The following is a 23,516-nucleotide window of genomic DNA, read 5'->3' on the forward strand; positions in this document are numbered from 1 at the left end:
AATCCCTGTAAAGTATAAGTATAAAACCAGAGAATTGGATAATGGTCTGAAAATGTATAAATGGTCTGACCCACATATTAACCGAAATTTATAAAACACTATGCATAAGAAACTATATCACAAACCAAAGAAATCAAAGATTTCTCAATACTCCAAAACCATTACCCAATAAAAATAGGTATGAGAACAAAAAATGAAACTTTGGCATATTTATAGATCAAATACCTTGAAATTATTGACATTTGACTGTTTTGATCTAAATAAAAGTCAATCTCTTGTGATTCAAAGTAAGGCATGTTTATTCCAAAAAAATCACAAAAGATGAATTATTATTATATACTATATATATTATAGTATAATATATATTACATATATATTATTTCATTATATATCATGAAATAAATAGCATTAAGATAAATACTATTCATTTTTTTAAATTTATTTTTTATTGGTGTTCAATTTACTAACATACAGAATAACCCCCAGTACCCGTCACCCATTCACTCCCACCCCCCGCCCTCCTCCCCTTCTACCACCCCTAGTTCGTTACCCAGAGTTAGGAGTCTTTACGTTCTGTCTCCCTTTCTGATATTTCCCACACATTTCTTCTCCCTTCCCTTATATTCCCTTTCACTATTATTTATATTCCCCAAATGAATGAGAACATATAATGTTTGTCCTTCTCCGACTGACTTACTTCACTCAGCATAATACCCTCCAGTTCCATCCACGTTGAAGCAAATGGTGGGTATTTGTCATTTCTAATAGCTGAGTAATATTCCATTGTATACATAAACCACATCTTCTTTATTCATTCATCTTTCGTTGGACACCGAGGCTCCTTCCACAGTTGATAAATACTATTCAAATACAAAATGGAAACTTCTTGTTTGATTCCTTTTAGCTATTTTGATTTGGAAATTTTGTTTGTCTTTTCCATAACTATGTTAATCAAACCCACTTTCTGATAAATTCTTAAAAAGAAGCAAGCAAGAAAGAGAATAGAAACAGTTTCATGATTGATAGAGATGGATATGAAAAAATTGTACCAAAAACTTAAATAAACCAGGCAAAATGTAGTTTTCATTGATAGGTAATAACTTGCATATCATATGACATAATTTTAGTTTCAAACTTCAAATGAACCTTGGCTAAGTGTTACTTTTCTATTTATTTTCATGTCTTTTATATGATTGGTAGCAATATATATTGATCAAAACAAATAATATATGCCTGCATTTGTGCAAGGATATCACTCAACGATTTTTGCTGCATTTTCTTTATTTCATGCATATCTTTTAAAGTTTCTAGCTTTAGTTGATAAAATCCTCAAACTAGAGCACTGAAGGTATTTCTCTCAAGATGAATAGAATCAATCCTAAAATCATTAGGTTATACACAGATCTTAAGATCTAGAAAATGTATTTTAAATGAAAATTCTGGGTAAATAACATTAAGATATATTATTAATTTAGGACACATGGGTGGCTCAGATGGTTAGGTATCTGCCTTTAGCTCAGGTCATGTTCTCCAGGTCCTGGGATGGAGCCCTGCTTCAGGTTCCCTACTCAGTGGGGAATCTGTTTCTCCCTCTCCCTCTGCCTCTACAACCACCCCCACTTGTGCTCTCTCTCTCTCAAATGAATAAACAAAATATTTTTAAAAGATATATTATTAATTCATTGAATATTTAATGTATTTTTAAAGATTTACTTATTTGAGAGAGAGGGAGAGAGAAAAAGAGAGATGAGGGGCAGAGGGAGAAGGAGAGAGGATACTCAAGCAGATGCCTCACTTAGCATGGAGCCTGTGACTTGGGGCTCAATACCAGGATACTGAGATCATGAGCTGAGCCAAAATCAAGAGCCAGATGCTTACCCCACTGGGCCACCCACATGGCCCTATTTAGTGTATTTAAAATATGCAACACAATCCCTCCTACAATGGCAAGCAATATTTACAGATAGTTATTCTACCTTTGTTTCATAAGAAAGTACACACTATCCTCTACTTTGTACTAAAAGCCTTCAGCCAAAGTAAGAGCAGCAGCAGTGCCATAGGTTCTGCAAATTCACATATTGAGGGTACTTGTTTAATTTATAGAAAGAATATTTCCACCTCATCGATCACAGTGGAGTCAGATTTCAATTATACCCGATCAGATTCCTGCATCTATTTTTTTTTTCTGCCAAAAGAGAGGATCTCAGAACATTTTGGCAAGATTTATACACCAAATCAATCCCTGCCAGCACTTCTCAAACTGAAGTCATAAAGCCATTTGTTGATGTTTAAATTTCCAAAAGCTCAGGTTGGATGGGATACTAAATGAAACCAGAAAGATGGAATATTGCACATTACTCTATTTTTTAACCAACTCACCTTTGTAACAAAGTTTGGGCACTCTATTCAATATTTCTTTTGATTTCAAACTTCCTTTTTTTGCATATGAAATCAGAATGAAAAATTCCTCTTCTGCCAATGCTAAATTATTCATTCTGATTTCATGCCTCCATTTGCAATAGTATTATTCCTAACACCTTGAAACAACCTAATTCTTTCCCTCAATAGAAATGCCGAAATCAGAGTCTTTCACCAATTATAACAAAGCATAAGGTGATGCCCAATTTTCACTACTAAGCCAAAAATAAGCAAACTACTTAAACATGTCTTGAATGTGTGTGTGTGTGTGTGTGTGTTGTGTGAGAGAGAGAGAGAAGGAGGGAGGGAGAGAAGAAAAGAAGGAGAAGGAGAAGCAGAAGTAGAAGCAGCAGCAGAAGAAGGAAGAAGAAGAAGAAGAAGAAGAAGAAGAAGAAGAAGAAGAAGAAGAAGAAGAAGAAGAAGAAGAAGAAGGAGGAGGAAGAGGAGGAGGAGGAAGGGAGGGGAGATGATGGAGAAGGACAAGAGGAGGAGGAGGAAGGTGGGAAAGGAGGAGGAGGAAGACTGAGAGGAAAGGGAGGGAGAGAAAGAAAGGAGGAAGGAAATCTGTAGGCAGGTTCTTGTTTATTTGTATGTTGCATATCCAAAGAAGCCTAAATTAATGAATTATCTGAGACCAAAACTCCTTTATACAAAGAAAAGACTTTATGTAAAGTCATACAAATTTACACAATACCAACCACAATGAGCAAACAAATCATAAAACTTGAAAAGTCTGTTTGTAGCAGCTACAAGACCAGAGATACTTCAGTGAGGACCTTTTATTTACCTCCTGCCTAAGTGAATATTGAATATACAATTTGTGCTTGCTTGTAAAGCCTTTGAAGGTTTCTTTAGTTCCCAGGCTTCTCTTCCTGTGTCCTTCCTCCTTTCCTAACATCGCAGCCCTCAAGGACCCAGTGCCCTCTTGTTCTCTTGCTCTCCCCTGACCTTTCAGTATAGATTTATCGATGAGAACACATTTATAAGATGAACTAAAGTTATTCACAGTAAGATGTTCCACAAACCAGACATTTGTCATTTGAGCCTTTACAGAAAAGGATTGCTTATTTGTCTCTGCTCCTCATGTTTCTTTGAAAAAAAAAAAAAAAAACCTGGTTAGTATCAGGCTAGAAGGTGAGGATACCCTAACGGCCTAGCTGGAAAGAACAGAAAAAAAAGAAAAGTTTACCATTTAGAACACCGTTATCAAACACTGATCACTTGAATAAGAATCATCTGGAATCCTTGTGAAAATGCAGATCCCTGGGCCACATCCCATACCCACTGAATCCTAACCTCTGCCAGAATGGCAAAAGAACCTCCACATTGCCCGAATGTGCAGGTGATTCTCACACAACTGAATACCAAGAATTACTACCTGAGGATGACTATTCAACTTCTATTCATGTAAAAAAACAATGCCACAGCTAAAGCTATTGTTTCTAAAATGATCTTTTCCTAAGATTTGTCTTTTATTTTTCTTTATTATGCTATTTCTGCTTTATTTTCTAGAGTCTATTATTTAGTGCAGGAAAATTGTTACAACAATTCTCTTTAAATTAAAACAAAAACAAAGCCCCCACTGGGCTGGTTTCACAACTAAAGATGATGTCACTGACATCTCTTTCAGCATCTCTGATCTCAACATGTAAAGGAAATTAAATTAATGAAAACAAAGACCAGCAAAGAGATTATAAATTAATTTTCTCTCCACTAAAATGAACAGCAGGAGAAAAAATATTTTCTGTGATTAAAAATGACATCATGCTATCTTCCACAAAATAACATCCCCAAAAGTAATTCTATTTAATTTTTTTTTAAATTTAGTGCTTCGTTTTTAAAACTACATTATTTCAGGTGTGCCTGGGTAGTGCAGTCGGTTAAGTGGCTGATTCTTGGTTTCAGCTCAGATCATGATTTCACGGTTCTGGGATTGAGCCCCACATTGGGCTCCTTCCTCAGCATAGAGTCTGCTTAAGAGATTTTCTTCTCCCTCTCCCTCTGCCCCACCCCCACCCCAGTGAGTGCATGCTCTCTCTCTCAAATAAATAAAATCTTTTTTTTTTTAAAAACTACATTATTTCAAAGATTTTTTTCTTTTTCTTTTTTTTAAATAAATATTGTTGGTTATATCATCTGGTGCCTAAAGTTGAAGGAATTAATGAGCTATTTGACTCTCTGCTATGACATTTTTCAATTTTAGGATAGATCACTTTATTATAATTAACACTTTAACTTAATGGAAAAAGCTGATTTTTAAAGGGATGAGCCAACATTTAGCAAATGTTTACCTCCATCATATCACCCCCAGGATTCTATGTCTGCTGGTTGACTATGAGGGAATTACACACACACCCCACTCTGCCAAACAACCTTGAAGAGAGTTAAGATGTCCAAATTGCTCCAGCTACATTTTCTAATGATCTGAAAAATACAAAGTTTGTGGTTATGACTGTGTGTGTGTGTGTGTGTGTGTGTGTAAAAGAGAGAGGAGAGAGTTGAAGAGGAGGAATAAATGTATCTGCTTTTCTTAAAGAAAGAAAATGTATTGAAATTTGTACCTGAAAGTACTATCATATCCTCATTCTATATATAGTCTAAACCGAACTCATCATTTTTTTTCTTGAATATAATGAAGTGTAGACGACAGTGACACCATAGAGTCATCCAGTCAGCTTGACATCCAGGAATCAAGCCTGTACAGAAAGTCCCTACATGCTATTAAGGGAGCCATTCCCTGGGCTCTATAGTGTTTTCAATATTGGAGCATAAATGAAACACACACACACAAAAATACAAAAAGTACTCTTGTTTTTAGAGCAATAAATGATTGTTCTGTTTTGTTTTCAGAATATTCCAATGCTAGAGTCTTTAAAACTTTCTACTCTGGCAAAATATTTGCCAACAGTTGATTTCACTCAGAGGCAGATGAGCACATAAAGAAGTTCCAGAAAGGCTAATAATGTGCAACAGCTTCAAATCAATAAGCTATCTTCAGAAGCAATTTGGCACTAGCCCCAAACCTATACAGAGCAAAAGAAAATCTCAGAAGTTAACCACACCCACACTCATAAGGCAATTAATTTATCCATGATTGCTTTTGTTATTCCTGCAAGGCCTTTGGAATTAGCTCAAGACTTCCTAACCCCTTCACTAACCCCAAGCATCTTATCAATTAATCCTACCAACACAACCCTGTGGTGGAGGTTTAATGTGTGATTGCTAGTCTCAAGTGGGCCCTTAACACTGTCAATTAATCCTGCTGCATTCCTTAATCCATTCACTCAAAAAATATTTATTGAGTGCTCCCTAAATTTCAGGTACTGTTCTAAGAACTGTGGTATAGCCAGAAGTAACACAAAAATCTACGCCCTCGTAGAGTTAATATTCTAGCATAGGAAGACAATTTAAAAATGATTAAATGATTTAATATATTAGGAAGCTTCAAATATTATGAAAAGAAAGGAGGAAAAGGGACATGTGCTTTTGGAAGGGTGTTATTTGCAAATTTTGGTAAGTAGGCCAGGTGCCTAGTCATGCAAGCATCTGTGGGAGTGCTTTCTAGGCACAGGATTGGGCAGGGCAGATGCCCAAAGGGAGGAACACATCAGGCATGTTCCAGAAACACTAGAGTCCAGTGAGCAACAGGTAGAGTGATTGGAAATGATGTCCCAGACGAAGCAGTGGCTAAAACCATGTAAGTCCTTGTAAATTCATGCTAAGGTTTGGGCTTACATTCTGAGAATGAAGGGAAGCTGCCGAGGCTTTGAGCAGAAGAAGGATGTCATCTCACACGTTTTTAAAGAGTCTCACTGGCTGTTTTTCTGGATGGACCATAGGGAAACCAAGGGTGAAAGCAAGACACTGATTGGGAAATGACTGCAATAATCCAAGAAGGGAATGGTGCAACTGGAACCAGCGAGGTAGTGACGTAGGTGATGAATGATGCTTGGCTTCTCCATGTCTTTGGCATAGAATTCCACAATAAATTGAAAATCAAGTATGAAAGAGTAGGGGAAAAAAGCCCCAAAAGTTCTCAGCCTAGAGTGCTGGATTTCTTCAAATCCCCAACTGCAATCCTATCTCACTTGATGACCTTGCCACCTATTTAACTGAGAATTTGCCGCGGAACTCCCTACAGCCCTCCCTTTACGTATGGCTCTGCATTCACTTGTGCCCATATTCTCTGCCTCCTCTCCTCTGACTATGGATGAACTGTTGGTGCTCCTGTGGCCAATCTTTCCGTTGGAACACTAAATCCCATTCCTCCTTGTTTACCTAAAAAAGCTGCTTCGGCTAATCTGTCCTCAGCATTTATTCTGTCCTTACATGATCTCTCATTAGTATGCTTTTACCATTTTGATTCCATCTGTCTCCCTCCAACCACAGCCCCATTATTCCCTCAAGTGACCTATTTATTTCTTTTCTAGAGTAGAGGCTTTTAAAGAATTGTCTCTACTCCTTCTCCGATTTTTCTTTCACCTTTTCATGAATGCAATAAAATTAAATTAAATTGAATTTTCCATCTACCATTCTACTGAAACTACTCTTAGCAAGACCCTCAGCAACTTCCATTTTACCAAGTCCAGGGTGAACTTCTCAGGCTACATTTCCTTGATATAACAAGTAAGTATTTGGTGGTTGAAAACTTCCTCCTGATTGAACCCCTACATTCAATTGAATCACAACACCATACCATCCTGGTTTTTCTGCTGTCTGATGTCATGATGAGTACTTCCTTCAGCTGCTGATCCTGCTGATACAAAGAATCCAAACTTCAAGAGCATCAGCCATAGCTTTAAGTTTATCGAGACTTTTATTTTATCTTCTATTAGAATTATGTTCTCTTAGGAAACAAGACTGCTGGACCATGAAGCCTAAAGTAGTAGAGATGGAAGAATAAATTCCCCCTAAGTGAGTCAGTGGGAGTGATGATGAGCAGAGACCCTTGACTGCATCCTGAAGAACAGCTCCTCTCCCTCCTCAGATGTCAGCTCTGAGCTGGCCCCTCAGCAAGGCCTTCAAGAGGCTATGCCACAACTTCTCAGACTTATGGATGATGCAGAAGGTGATAGGAACGATGCAAGCCATGGCCCTCCTCTTTCTCAATCTACTTTTTCCTCTTCTCCCTGACCTCTTAATATTAAAATGCCCTTGAAACACTTCTCAGTCCTTAAATTTATCTACTCCTGATAACTACATCCAGTCTCATGGCTTTAGATACCACATTCTCTTCCAAAATCATGTCTCTAGCTTTAACCTTTTACCTTCACATTCATATTCATATAATAGACATATATATATATATATGACATCTCAAATTTAGTATGTTCAAAACTGAGTCCTGTATCTTCTATACTCCTTCCAACAAAAACAATAGAAATGACCTGCCTTTCCTGTTTCAATTAACAACCACATCCTTCCAAGCCCTCCGTACAAAAATTGTAGAGTTCTTCACCCTTCTTCCTCAATACATCTAATTCATCAGCAAATCCTGTTAGTTCCATCTTCAGAAATATATCTAGAATCTAACCAGAGCTTTTCAAGCCCACAACTATCCCTCAGGTCCAAACTGCCATAACCTCTCATCTGGATTACTTAGACAGCTTTCCAACTGATCTTTTGATCTTAATCTTTCCTCCTCTTCAATCTTCACTGCACAGCAGTCAAAATGGGTCTGTAAGTTAGATCTTATTTCTCTGTTAAAAGTAAAATCCAAAGTCCTTAAAATGGTATATGATCCTCTACAATGTCATGCAACCTAATTACTTTAGTGTTTCTTGCTACCACTCACCTTTTTCACTCACCACACCACACAAAAGTCCAATCATCCTCTTTTACTGTTCTGTAACCATGCGTGGTATACTCTCACTTCAGAGCCGATATATTTGACATTCTCAGCCTGGAATGCTATTCCCCCAGATAGCATCATCACTAGCTCCCTTAGTTCCTTTAGATCTTTATGGAAATGTCTTCTTAGTGACATTAATGAGATTTTCCCTAACCACCATATTTAAAATTGCAAACACACTCTCTCTAAATTCCCAATACTTTTTTCTTCATCTTTGTAACACATATTACTACTAACATTTTATATATTTTATTATATATTTAGATCTCTCTCTCTCCCTCCCTCTCTCTCTCTCTCTCTCTCTCTCTCTCTATATATATATATATATATATATATATATATATATATATACACACACATATGTATATTATATGTTCCTGGTCTTATTAGAACATAAATTTCATGAGGACAGGCTATTCATCTGTTTTGCTCCTTTCTGTATCCTTTATTCCTAAAAAAGAGCTGTCTAGTAGTCATTCAACCTATGTTTGTTGAGTAGATCCATGGAATATACTCCCTGAGAAACTCTATGGTAGTATCTTCTCTCAGATTAAAATGTACTTCATTTCCTTATACATTTTTGTGGTTACCGACCCAATGGCAGTAGTTGTTTCAGGAGGAGGAAACACGAACATTATCACTAATCAGAGCTCTGCTTATAATTCATTTTAAAAGGTAGTATGGGGAATCCCTGGGTGGCTCAGTGGTTTAGCACCTACCTTCAGCTCAGGACATGATCCTGGAGTCCTGGGATTGAGTCCCACATCAGGCTCCCTGCATGGGCCTGCTTTTCCCTCTCTGCCTGTGTCTCTGCCTCTCTCTCTCTCTCCCTCTGTGTCTCTCATGAATAAATAAATAAAATCTTTAAAAAATAATAATATAAAAAATAAAAGATGGTGTTAATATGACCCTATAGTTTTACTAAAGGTGGTATCATTTAAAAATGATAACTGATTTCTAATCCCTTCTAAAGTCTGTGAAAGTCAGGGCTCCTGGCTGACTCAGTGGATAGAGCATGCAACTCTTGATCTTTGGGTTGTGAGTTTGATTCCCATGTTAGGTGTAGAGAATACTTTAAAATAAAATCTTAAAAAAAAAATGTGTGAAAGTCAAACATACTCATAGATTATATTGCCTTTATAAACTGACACTAATAATCTTAACAAAATCTAGTTAATCAATCCTAATTTCATGTAGCTAATATATTTAAATTTTGTTAGATATTGATATGTTAGTTATTTTGTTTGAAAATGATTACATTACTACCCTGAAATTTATTCACTTATTAACTTTAGAAATTGCTTATCGACTTCTATTAAATTAGATGAAGGTTTAGTTCTTTTATACCATTGACCACTACTTTTTCCTATTATCCTTTTCCCGTTGAGTGTTATCAAATTTTTCATTAATTCAATAGCCATTGCTACCATTACTGTGACTGTCTTAATATTATTCATTACATAATCAAGTAGTGTTTCCCTGTTTAGAATATTTTCATTTCCTCTGGAAAAAAATGAACTATTTTCCCACTTAAGTTTCAATGTGCCTCAACATCTATTACCAGCTTAATTTCTCCAGTATATGTGTCAAATACCTACCAATATTATTATGAATGTTTACATGTCAGTCACCCATCATTGCTTGCCTTTTCATTTCCCTGAGATCTCCTTCCCAAAGTCTTATCCTCCTGCTCCAATTTAGACAGAATATTTCCTGAGCCTGCTGCTCAGCTGTCATTCTGGAACTGCCAACAGTCAACACTGGTATTTGGTTCAATCATCTTTAATGTGGAATCTCCTGGTTTCTTCTACTTTCTTGAGTTTATCATTTATGCTGGAGTCTATCCTTCAATAGTTTCTTCAGCTAAAATACAATGGAGAGTTGAATCCTTGCTTTGTTTGTTCTGCTTTTACACTTGATTTAGAGTTTGGCTAGGAAGAGAATTACAGAATGAAAATACTTTTCAAATTATGAAGTTATAGTTCCACATCTTCTGTCTTCCAAATGGTGCCATTGAGATTCCCTCCCACTATCATAATTCTCTATTCTTTGTACTTTACCTGTCCTTTCACTCCATTCACTGTCAGTAGATAGGTTTTCCCGCGTCCTAAAATTTCCCAATTATGTGCCTTGGTGTGGTTTGTAATTATAATTAGTATTTATTTCACATCATAAGATTTTACTTGGGCCCTTTAACTTACAAAGCCAAATCTTTAATATCTGGGGTGTTTTTTCTATATTTTTATTTCTTCTCTCTCTTTCTCTCTCTCCGCTCTTCCTTACTAAAATTTCTAAATTTCTATCATGTTTTTATTTCCTTTTTTTTTTTTTTTCAAACAAATGGTCTCACACATTTATTACTGAATCAACCTACTGGTGCAGAAGCATAGTAACAGAAAAATCATTTCCCTGAAAAAGTATGTCTATTTTTCAGGTAGTAGGGATGTTGACAAAGTCATAGGATAGGAACATGTGACCTTCACACAGAATAAATATTGTGCTATCTCATGTATGATCCCTAACAGACCCTGCTTGGCTCTTCTCCAGTGCCTCTCTTAGAATTGTACCTGATTTTATTACTAGTTTTCATGAATCTCCTGGGGAAATATCTGACACTATTTTTCAAAATTTCTGGCACTTATATTTTTAATTTCCAAATGTTATTTTTCCTAACCATGTTTCGTGTTCATGGATTCAGGTTTTGATTTATGGAAAAACATGTATATTGGGGGATATTAATTCAAGGATTTTTTAAGGATTTTTTTTTAAGTTTTCCTTTTTCCTGCTGCCTGACTTCCTTTTTTACTTCCTTTTTTAGTTTTCCATTTGTTTTGATCTGGCTTCTGAAGTGCCTCTAGGATATCTAGCTATCCTTGATTGTCCATTCATGTTTAAAAGTAAAGCACTAAAGCTGACAGGAACTCTTCTGTTTGGAGGTAGTAATTGTTAACTTGAGGGTTCCCTATAAGGTCCTTATGCCGACAAACAATATTTTCCTTTTACTTTGGGGATAGCTCTGTGTCAGCATCTAGAGGTTGCTTATCTGTGACCTTTTAAAGAAGAAGCCTAATAGCGTTTTTTTTTTGTTTTGTTTTGTTTTTATTTTTGTTTTACTCTAGAGAAGATAGACCATATATTCCAGATATTCTGTTGATATTCTGGAATTTGAATAATAGGAAAAAGAGTATCTTGCAGATGGGCTCCTAACTTCCATTTTAGATATGTCACCCACACCTGTGGCTAATGTTTCCTGACCAGCCAATGTGATGAAGCTAATGTTTTCTGACCAGCCACGCTGATGATAGTCACTCACTATCACATCATGCTTTGTTTAATCCTCTGCATAATCTTTGTCATAATATTTTTCTTGTTTACTTACTATTTCTTTATTTTATCTCTATCCCCTTCTGGAATGAGACCTGAACCATTATCTGTTTTATTCACTGCCTGGTACATAGTAGGTAACTAACAAATATCCATGGAACGAATAAATGAATATGTGAGTAAATAAGATCTAAATTTCCTACCAGCAAATTTCTTAAGAACAACAACAACAAAAAAATGCAGACTGGGGGATAGCTGGAGGGGAGGACAGAAGTGCATGACTCTCCAGCTGGATCACCTATTTTCTCCATTTCAAACAACGTTTTTAAAACAAATGCCCCCATTTTTAGTCTAGTATCCAACTTACCATCTGTGGTGTTTGATGCCTCCAAATTCTGGGACTTTGTTGATACTTTGTGCACAGCTTGGTAGCTTCTTGTGGTTTTCCACTCTACACTACTTTAGCTACCACTCCTTTATCAGCTCTGTCTACTGCTTTTCTCTTAGTCTTGAGGAATTTATACTTTTTTCCTCCTTGCTATGTTATTCAAGTTGAAGGACAGATGATCTAAACAACTGACGTTACTCTATCATGCTAAGCTAAAACAAGACCATTTTCAACAAAACTAAAAGACAACCTACAGAATGGGAGAAGATATTTGCAAATGACGTATCAGATAAAGGGCTAGTTTCCAAGATCTATAAAGAGCTTCTTAAACTCAACACCAAAGAAACAAACAATCCAATCATAAAATGGGCAAAAGACATGAAGAGAAATCTCACAGAGTAAGACATAGACATGGCCAACATGCACATGAGAAAATGCTCTGCATCACTTGCCATCAGGGAACTACAAATCAAAACCACGATGAGATACCACCTCACACCAGTGAGAATGGGGAAAATTAAAATTAATAAAACTGTAATATTAGATTTGTTCTTTTGTGGGAACTGCCAGCCATAGAAAACTAGTCCCAACTGCATTCTTTAATTCTATCAACTCCACAATTACATGTCATTGCACCATTGGTCTCTCAAGAAAAGGCTTCTTATTTCCATAATTCCTGAAAGTTCCAAAAAATGGGCCTGAAATGGCTATGTCAGATACTTAACAATAGTGAATTAATTTTCATCTTGAAAGAAATACAAATTCTATTTTATTTCATAATTGGAAACAGAAATCAAGTCTGCTGCAGTATATCAGAGGAATTCATATCATCACATCAGGCTGTCAACAGTCTCACACTTTGTGTATCAGATTTTATGAAAGCCATGGACAATAAGAATCCTTATTAAGGTATGAGCTAATTACAGTATTAAAAAATGAACCAGGATAAGCTGACCTTACTAAGGGCAAATATAAACAAAGCATGTATAATTGTGGCACAGAATTAATAACTGAGCTTTTGTTATTGTCAGCTATGTAAGGAAAATGAGTAGAAGGCACTTGTTTGACACTTTGATGAACACTCTTTCTCCTTTATCTCATCCTTCCGTGATCCATCCATGAATAAAGCAGGTAAACTCGAAGGAAAAGTCACTGTATATTCTTAACACCATAATTTTGTGGAAAAATGCTTTTTCTCTTTCTTTACACAGATAAAAATGCAGATAAGAGAGAAATTAAGTCCTCAGCTTTGAAATTTGAAAACGTCTTCGAAGAAGGCAATTTTCTTGCAGTGAAGATTTTGGACGTTCCAGTGTTTACAACTACACGAAATGCTTGTATAAAATAGATCCAAGAAGGAAAAAGGTGGCTATGAAAACTGCATAAAGGAATCTTGTTTTTCTTGGTTTTTATTTATTATCTGTTATTTCCTAAGGAAGAAATGAGTTGAATAGAGAAGCAAACTTGTTGAAGGAGGTGTCGGTTTTAGCTACTTACCTGGTTTTTAATTGCTTATTTATTTTTTAAATTAACAGAACCAAGCCTGAGGTGATTGTCTTCAGAATTTTACCATAATTACATTGCAATTTTTCTTAGATCTTGACTTGAAGATATCAATGTGCAACTTGTCTTTAGTGTTAGTCTGATGTTCAGACTTTGCCTATTTTTCTAGTACATGATAACTGCTATTCTTTTGTGTGGCAGAAACCTTGAGTCCATTACAAGACACATACTTAATAAGTTAATAATAGGATCACTTGGGAATAATACTCAATGCTGAAGCTTTCTATTTTCCTAATGTAAATCGTGTACTTGGCATGCTTGCATGTAATCAGCCCATAATCAGATAAGAAAAGAACAAACACTTAATTTGAAAGCTCATTTTCATGCCATAGATGTATTCATGTAATACTGATAGCCTGATTTGAACATCCAGCTATGAAATGACAAAAGATCATGAAGGTAGATTTCTTTGTTTAGCCTTGATATTTTGCAGAATATGTAACTTTCACAATCGCAAGAGAAACATAAACTGCTTTGATTTGATTTGTGAGTTTTATTGTACAACTAAATAGGAACGTGGTTCTTGAGTTCACTAGGGACTTGCAGACCACTCTGTCATTCTCCTTCGACATCTAACATCTTAAAGGAAAGACTAAATGGAGGTGAAAGAAATTACTCTGAGGTATCAAATGTTGTTAGCTCTCAAAGAAGATGAAATATTACTTCCATGCAGATTTTTCTGATAGAACTCTGCCTTTCTAGGAACACAGCATTTGATCAAGTACTCTGACTGTTGGTGTGCCCCTGCAGTGATATTTTACCCCAATGCAGTGCACACTGAGAAAACTAATTAACTCTGACTTCACTGCATCTATCCCCAGAAGACTCAGCATTCTTGCTGTTTGGGTAGAATAATTAAGGAAAAATAAAATTTCTATGAAGAGAAGAACTTTTTGTTCCATTACTGTAAAACATAGAATTGGAATAAATAATTAACGTTGGAAAGCAACAAACTGCAAACTCTTTCCATCTGTTTATTTGGGGAGGAAGGCAGGTGACCTCACCCTCACTCCATAGATGATTAGCTCTTTTGTTCTGGCTTCTGCAGGATGCGGGACTGCTCATCTGTCAATAGCTTCACACACCAGGCCTGGTTGTGCCTATCCTCACCAAAAGATGGGCGAGTCAAATAAGAAGACCAAGTTGTGAACAGTAGAGAGCTAATGTCAGCAAACCAGGCAGCTTTGTTCCATGTTTAACAAACACACTCAGAGGAAGACATGGGAATTTAAAGCTCCTACTCAAGACCCAATTACTGGATATCCAGCTCAAAGCTTGAAACGTCATCCCCAATCAATCAGTTGTTAGAGATCACAAAATATTTTTGTTTAGCTTTTATAGTTAGAATTGGCTAGAGATTGAGTATCCCTTGAAGAAATCAAAGCTTATCACACATTCCATCAATATCATTTTTGCAAGTGAGATAACCAGTGGATAAACTTTGTCATGGGTGGCCAAAGTCTTGTTAATTGGACAGAGCACTTAGATGTTGGGTAGAAGATAAATAATTTTCCTAAATTAGAAACCGTTTCATAAAATTAAAGCCAACTTCATAAAAACTTTTGAAAAGCTCTAATCTCTTTTCACCAAGTCCCATGAATTGCAGGACTTTCTAGAATTGTTAATTTAAGATAATAAGAAAGGTTTGCGAACCCGATGGCTTTGGTTTACCTTTTAGGCTACAAGTAAAATTTATTCAAAGCAAACCCACCACCCACATTCAGAATGATTGACAAAAGTGAATACAGAAACCAAACGGATTTCTAAAGGATAAAAAAATTACCCTGCATGTTTTGAAAACATTAAAAGACTTTTTAATTGTTAAACATTCTTATTTGAGACTGTCAATAACTTGTGATGATCAATTCTGACCTGATGACAGTTAGTAGGTCAGCAATTTTTCATCTCCTCATACATTCTGAAGCTCCCGAAGATGTGAGATTTCCCATAACTTAGTTTCACAATTTTGGTCAAATCACAGTACATGAGATTAAATATAGTGCTTTTGATATTGCTTCTTACAATTGTAGGGAAGGCTGCCATTAAAATTCTGTTTGATCCACATGTCAGCTCTTCCTTCATGGCTTAAACATAAAACAAGGTTTCAACCTTCAAAGACTCGAACAAAAATATCATATGTCTTTGACATTTCATGCTCAATAGATAATGTTTTCTGTTCTTAATTTTGACAACATTTTATTATTTGAGGCATGATACTCATGGACCCACATTCTTTTGCTTCTGCTCACAAAACCAAGGACCCAATTAGTTAACATAAAAGATAAGATAGAATTCAATGCTGGCGATACATAACTTCAGCACAGTTACAGGATATATTAACTTCCAAAGACAAAACTTGAAGAAAAGCCATGAGAATTTTTGGCTATCTGCCTCCTTTGGAGATGTGGCAAGGAATCTAACACATTCCAAATATATTCTTTCATTCAAAGATTTAAATTTAAATTCTGAGCTCTCAAGTCAAATGTTTCAAAAGAATGTTCCTGTGGACTCTGGAGTGGGCTTCATCTCACCATATGTTGAGTGTACATCCAGTTCATCAGGGCACAGTGGCAGATACAGCAGTGCTCTGTTAACAATGCCATATACCAGCTGAGGGAATACCTGTGATCCCATTACTTTTCTTCCATTCACTCATGAACAAGGGCAATCTGTACTCCATGCCCTCAAGATGAGGTCACTAAAGGATGGGGCAAGGGGGAGGGGCAAACAGATTCCATTTTTAGCTTTTGAGTTTCAAATTGACTTTGGAAATATATAGTGAGACAGTAGTTTTAAAGAAAAAAGCTTTTCAATCTCAAAAGGCCAGATGCTGAAGGAATCAAAGCCCAAAGTTAATGCCAAAAAGAACATATTTGGAAGAATGCATGAGACATAAGAGCAGATTTTTGCTATTCTAGTAACTAAAAAAAGAATCCCTCTGAACTAGAGGTGAAGCAGAACTCAAGGAGAATGATCCTGTGATAGGGTGATGTGAGCTCTGAGAAGAGGCAGGGAGCCCAAGGCAACAGAACCCTCTATTGGTTTGGGGTCCAAAAGTAGGGAGGACTTGTGCCCCACTTCCCATTATGAGAGCTGGACCTGGCAGGCTTGCAAGACTCCCACTCCACTACAGTGTGCAAGTTTTCATACAGAGATGGCTGTATGGATGACAGTGCCGGGGACAGAAATGCTGAGTTTGTCACAATCCCAGCATAGTGTTGTAGAGCAGTTCAACACTTCACAAGCCCCAAGTGGGGATGGAATTTAAATGAGAAAGAGTGCTGAACTTGAAAAGGCCTCCAAGTACAGATGAAGAGGATGTAGAAACAATCACAGCTATCACTACAGACAAGATAGGAAACTGGATGTCAGACGTGTCATCATGGGGGTTTGACAGTGACCATGGACTGTCAGTGGACCATGGACCATGACAGTTTAACAGATGCAGGCATGGATAGATGCCACAAAAGGGCTAAGCATTATATGTGGTGCTTTGCCTTAGTGTTATGTAATCTTCCAGAATTCAAATACAGGCTGGGAGCACAGGCAGAGGAAAATCCTGAACTGCTCAGGACTGAGTGTTCAATGCCTATAAAAAGGATTTTGAGGTATCAAGAAAGCTCTATAGAGAGGACATATTTATACTGAAATTGACCCCTCTGCAAGCATGTGTTTGTGGCTCCAAATCTCATACTCCCTTCATGTATGAAAGCCTAACCTGAATAGATTACTGTCTAATCAGATACAGGAAACAATTCCTTAAGCTCCATGATTACAAAGGTAAAGAAAAGGACTGACATCTGAGAAAAAGTTGTGCTACTTCTAGTTATGTAATGTAGTCTTTTCCATAAGTGCTTAGTTAACATATTCATATTTGCTTGTTTAACACAAGATTTGTCAATTGCCTTTTTTGTTGCCACTTGCCAACTAGAATTTTAAAAATATTTTCAAATGGTTGAAAATAAATTTAAAAAATATATATTTTGACATTTGAAAATCATATAAAATTCAAATTTCAATGTCTCCAAATAAATTTTACTGGAAAAGAGTCACACCTATTTGTTTATGAAAAGTAGCTCTTATGCCACAATGGCAAAGTTACATACTTAGATTGTATAGTCCGCACAGCCCAAAATATTTACCATCTGTTCATTTACAGAATAAGTTTGACAAGCCCAGATCTAGTAGCAAACTTCCAGGTTGAACAGACACATAACCCAGAACGTGCTTTTTAGTTTGTCAAATATGCTTGCTAGAGTTCCGCCCCCCCCACCCCAGTTGTATATTAAATTAATTAAGCTCATGCCAAACTTGAGTGGTTAGGTATGAGTGTATATAAAGGTCTCGAAGCAGGGTGTGACACACAATGTGCATCATCTAAGTGATCATGCATAATTTGAAATTGTACCTTTAGATGCTGTTAATATTTACTTCTGTGGTTTCAACATAATTTTTATTTTTCTTAACTTGAATGTCCAAGTTTCTATTCAATTTGCGTGTCAGTGAAAATAAAAAGTCATCTCTATAAGTAAAATCAGTAACTGTCAATCATCATGTCTTTTTACTTTAAGTGTGGACCTAAATCACAAAAAGATGTCAGCATCATTCCACAATAAGTGATATATAAATGCTTTTTTGAGTTTTGGTTTCTAATAGAATGAGAATAGTAACAGTAGTTATTTATACACGCCTTCCAAGAGTTAAGCATTTTAAATGCATATTTTCACTGAATTCTAATACCATTCCTACAAACCAGGACAGTCTCCAGTCTACAAATGAGAAGAGTGGGGTCCAGAGAGACAAAGGCACTTACTCATGGTTGTCGTTCATAAGTGGCAGAACCCAGACCCAAACACTACTCTAAATCCATGCTCACCCCCTAAACTGTATCATTTTTTCTTTATAATGTCTATATCCATTTAAGACATTCTATGTTCACCTATCACATTTCTATTTCACATATCATTTCCTCCCTTACTGAATCTTCCTTCAATAAAATTCCCATTAACAAGCTGATTGAGGAGAGCAGTAGTCCAGCTGGTAACCAGAGGCAAATTTAATTCTGCAAGCCAAGACCCTGCATGTAATCAAGCTCATAGCCTGACTCTTTGTGGGGCCATGTCTATACCAACTGCCTCCTGGGGGCAATAGCACTTTGAGTTGCCCATTGCCCTCCTGTGGTGACAGTTTGGAATATGGAAAATATGCACTTATTCTGACTTGGCTCATAACATCTACACACAATTTTCTTGGCCTTTGCTTGCAGAGGTGGTGCCACCATTATTGTTCTTCCCAAGAAGATAGCTTGACTAAAAAGATGTGTTGAGTCCACATATCCCTTGACTTTAACAGGTGTATTGGCTGCTCTTTATTGGATATCTTGGCTTTTATAATCTTGTCTCTTTGATCCCCACATGACCACATTCTGGGAATGATAGGCCTCCATGTTCTCTTCAAAAGTTTACTACTTAAAAGCTGAAGATAACACAATAGTTTTAACCTAATTTTCCAAATTAGCCAATTTATTGACCCATCTGAAAGTATATTCAACTGATAATTGTTTTCTTCCCTCACTCAGACCTCCCCAAATTGAATTTGCCAGTCTCTGGTGGCATGTTTGGGACTTTCTTCTCTGCCAAATTGAGATTTTTAAAATGTGTTGATTAATAACCACCCCCATGTTTGAGGCTTTATAACACCTCACATATTACTGATGCTTAAGAAATCCTTCTTGGCAGTCTCGGGATATTTCTTATGATCTTTCCAAATATGTTTAGATGAACAATTTGATTCCATTCAGCATAAGGTTGAACAATGAGCAAATGTTATGAGCAAAGCAGGTACAAAATAAATAAGTAGTCTGCCCTGGGAGAGCTTTACCAGTCATAGTACAAAGGTAAAGATGAAAAATGACTTAGGGCTTGCCCTCAAATGGACTGGGTATAGAAGTTAAATTGTGTCTCTCAACCACCACTGCCAAAAAGATATGTTAAAATCCTAACCCCTGATATCTAGGAATGTGATTTTCTTTGGAAATTGGGGCTTGGCCAAGGTGATCAGGCTAAGATAAAGTCATTAGGATGAGCCCTCATCCAATGAAACTGGTGTCCTAATAAGAAGGAAGTTTGGACACACACACACACACAGGGAGAATGCCAGGTGAAGGCAGAAACACACAGGAGAACACCCTGTGAAAACAGAAGCAGAGATTGGAGTTATGCCACCACAGCCAGGAACACCTGCAGCTAATATAAGCTGGAAGAGGCAAGGAGAGATCCTCCCCTAGAGGTTTCACAGGGAACACGGCCCTGCTGACATCTTGATTTTGGACTTCTAGCCTCCAGAAGTGTGAAAGAATCAGTTTCTGCTGTTTCAAGGCATCCAGTTTGTGGTACTTTGTTAAGGCCACCAGAGGAAATAAATACTGTGGTATGCATAAGCCCTATACACAAATGAGTGGTAAAAAGGGAGTGCTCAGAACTTTATAAGTGGGATCAAGATGTGAGAAAGACTTAGAATTGGGAATCAGGGAAAGTTTCCTGGAGTAAAGACATAAGATCTCTCTCTCTGTCTTTTTTTAAAGATGTATTTATTTATTCATGAGAGACAGAGAGAAGGAGGCAGAGACATAGGCAGAGGGAGAAGCAGGCTCCATGCAGGGAACCTGATGCAGACTCGGTCCCAGGACCCTGGGATCACACCCTGAGCTGAAGGCAGACGCTCAACCGCTGAGCCACCCAGGTGCCCTGAGACATAAGATCTTAGGATATGTGGGAATAGTAAGGTTTAGATGTCTGGAAATGGAGTGCAGGGAATTCTAGATGGAGGGAACTGCATTTGGATAAATGTCAGGTAGCAAAGAGGAGTAAGTAGTACAGCACAATAAGGGAAAAAGAGAAATGAAGATTGGAAGCTAGAAGGTGTGCAACCAGATGATGGGTGTGGAAGGATTGGATGCTAAGGATTTTGCTGTTAGGAAAATAAGAAAACCATTGAAGGCTTTTGAGGAGTTGAATGACAGTAGGAGGACTCTCTTTTAAGCAAAATGCCTAATAGCTTTTGTGTAGGTTAAGTTGAAAAGGGGAAAGATTTTGAGGCAAGGAGACAAGATGGTAGGCTATTACAGTATCCCAATATATCAGCGATGATGAATTTATCTAGAATAGTTGTAATGATAACTTAAAAGGATAGAAATGTGCTTGTGGTGATACCACAGAAGTGCAATGGATGTCACTGGACTACCTTGGATTTGGGAGATGAGTTACAGACAGGAGTTATATCTGTTATCTTTTGCAACCATAATTCTGTGTGACAAGAATCATAAAATCTCAGTGGAATGTAATAAAAAGAAAACATTTGCTTATGTGTTCATGGGTTGGCTAGACAGGTCAGCTACCTGAACTAGGCAGAGGGGAAGGGAGGTTGACTCAGGCATCTGCTGATCCCCCGGGCTCTCTCTTCCATCTGGGACCTTAGCTGGGACAACAGGGCTGACTCTGCCCTTCACACTGTCTCATCCTCTAGCCAACTGGTATAGGTATGTCCGAATGGGACAAAGGCAAAGAAGAAAATGCATGAGCATAAATGTGTAGAATTCTTTGAAGACAGTTTCCATCATGTTTGGTCCCACTGGCCCAAGAAAATCACGCAGTGAAACTGCCAATCAGAGTGGAAAAGGACTATGAAAGTTATAGAGCAAAGAGTATGGGTGCAGGGAGGCCATTAACTGGGTCCAATAATACAATCAGTATACTGCAAGAGTTAAATATGACTTCAAGGTTTTGTGGGAGAGGAATAATAGAATTGTTATCCCTGTAAAGTCCCAGTCTTTCTTCAAAACTCAATTCAAGCACTACTTCTTTTGTGAAATCTTATCTATAGCTCCTCCAGATTATGATCACTTCTTTTAAGTATTTCCATTATTTAACTGATCATGAATTCTACTTGGCTGGTTTTGTGTCTGCCTTTTTATACTTAGCTGCTCCTCCCTAAGGGCCCAGGCCATACTGCTCTGCAGTTTCAAGAACTAAGTTCAAATGCCAACTTCACACTCTACTAGCATCTTCTATGTGCATCTCTATCTGTAGATGTACAAGCACTGCTGACCACATATGTTGTTGTGAGAATAATTCAAAGTAATGTGTGAAAAACCTCAGAAATGTTTTTGATTATTATGATTATATGTCATTATTTTTATTTTCATGGATACATACTGTGCATGGTGCTTAATATATAAAAAATAATTTTTAATGTCTTTCCAATGACTGTGAACAGATAAAATAGATGAGACATAGTGGGTGCTACTGAACATGAAAGCCAACGGCAGGATATTGGATGGGCTGAGCACTGAGGAGGCTACTGAGAAGGGGATGGGATTAAAAGAATCAAAGAAAAACTGGCCTTGGAAAGAGGAAGGACATTTTGCCCAACTAAATACTTGTATGGTGACAGTCTTCTTTGAATAACAAGCATTTTAACTAGTCATAATTTCAATTTTGGTTCTTGGTCTTGTTTTTTGCTGTTTTAGTGTGTTTAAGACACACAGGGCACATCCGATGATGCTTTCTCTAGATCAGTGAGGATCAAGAAGAACCTACCTATCACATCCTGATAGCATGTTTTACCTTCCAAATGTAATGGGATGTGGAAAACATCTATGAAAGCCCTGGACTATTTCATAGACACACATCACTTAAAATGTAAAGAGATGATTTCAATATCTCTACATCTTTAGAGATATTAAAATATTTCACCCTCTAAGGCTCTGCACCAGGTTTCACAAAACACAACATGATCATTGCTTTGCTTGACTTCTTCAAACAGTCACTTTCTTGACTTGACAGTGGGGACACGAGTATAGTTATACCCCATGTAATCGGTCTACATTGCTTATAACAAAGTGAAAAGTTAATTGAGAGCAATATACCTAATAATGATCTCCCAGGAATAATAAAATTTAATATAGTACATGAACTGTCCAGGTGTCAGGAGCATGTATTAAGAAAGAGTATCTAAGAGGGGGAAAAATGTAGTTACCAATATGCAGAAGAGAAATGATGGGGGAGTATGGGAAGCCATATTGTATTTTCATTCACACTCACTATATTTTCATCTTCATATTTTAGAATAGGATTTTTGTCAGAGTTAAATGGAATAATGAAAGTTAGAGCTGGCTAGGAACAAAGTTTCCTTTCACTTCCCTGATGAACAGTGTTAGAGAGGCCAGGTTGGATTTGCCTGAGAGCATGAAGAGGAAAAGCCAGGTAGGATTGTGTTAGTTCACTGCTCTAAGGCCAGCAACGAGAACTCCTTCCTGCTCAGTAAGCACCTAATCAGGCAACAAAACTAAATGGATAAGATGATTGAAACTCACGTTTTCTGACTCGTAGCTCAAACATTGAGCATAGCACATTCCTTTTTGTTATGATAGAGAAATTATAAAGAATATTTAATATATCTTTTTAATCAAAAAGAAGTTGTTTTTATCTCTTACTCAGCTTTTATCTTAATAATGCTCTAGAAAAGAAACTAAAACAGAAAAATGGACAAGTGAATTCAAGGATAACTGGTGCTACAAAAGGAAAGATCATTTTAAGTGAGTCTGCCTAAAATGAAGATGAAGAATTTTATATTACATCAGGAAGAGAAATGTATTAGACTTTAGTCTTGAAAATTGAAACTGTGAATAATACAAATAAGTTGGCTTAATTTGTATCTTTAAAAATTCATGTCGTAATTCCAATTTTGCAAGAATTTTTATTTTATTTTTTTAATATTTTATTTATTTATTTATTTATTTATTTATTTATTTATTTATTTATTTGAAAGAGAGAGGCCCAGGGAGAAGCAGGCTCCATGCAGGGAGCCTGACGTGGGACTTGATCCCGGATTTCCAGGATCACGCCCTGGGCTGAAGATGGGCGCTAAACCACTGAGCCACCAGGGCTGCCCTACAAGAATTTTTAAAACAAA

This window comes from Canis lupus, chromosome 19 (genome assembly GCF_011100685.1).
Source record: "Canis lupus familiaris isolate Mischka breed German Shepherd chromosome 19, alternate assembly UU_Cfam_GSD_1.0, whole genome shotgun sequence".
NCBI lineage: Eukaryota > Metazoa > Chordata > Mammalia > Carnivora > Canidae > Canis > Canis lupus.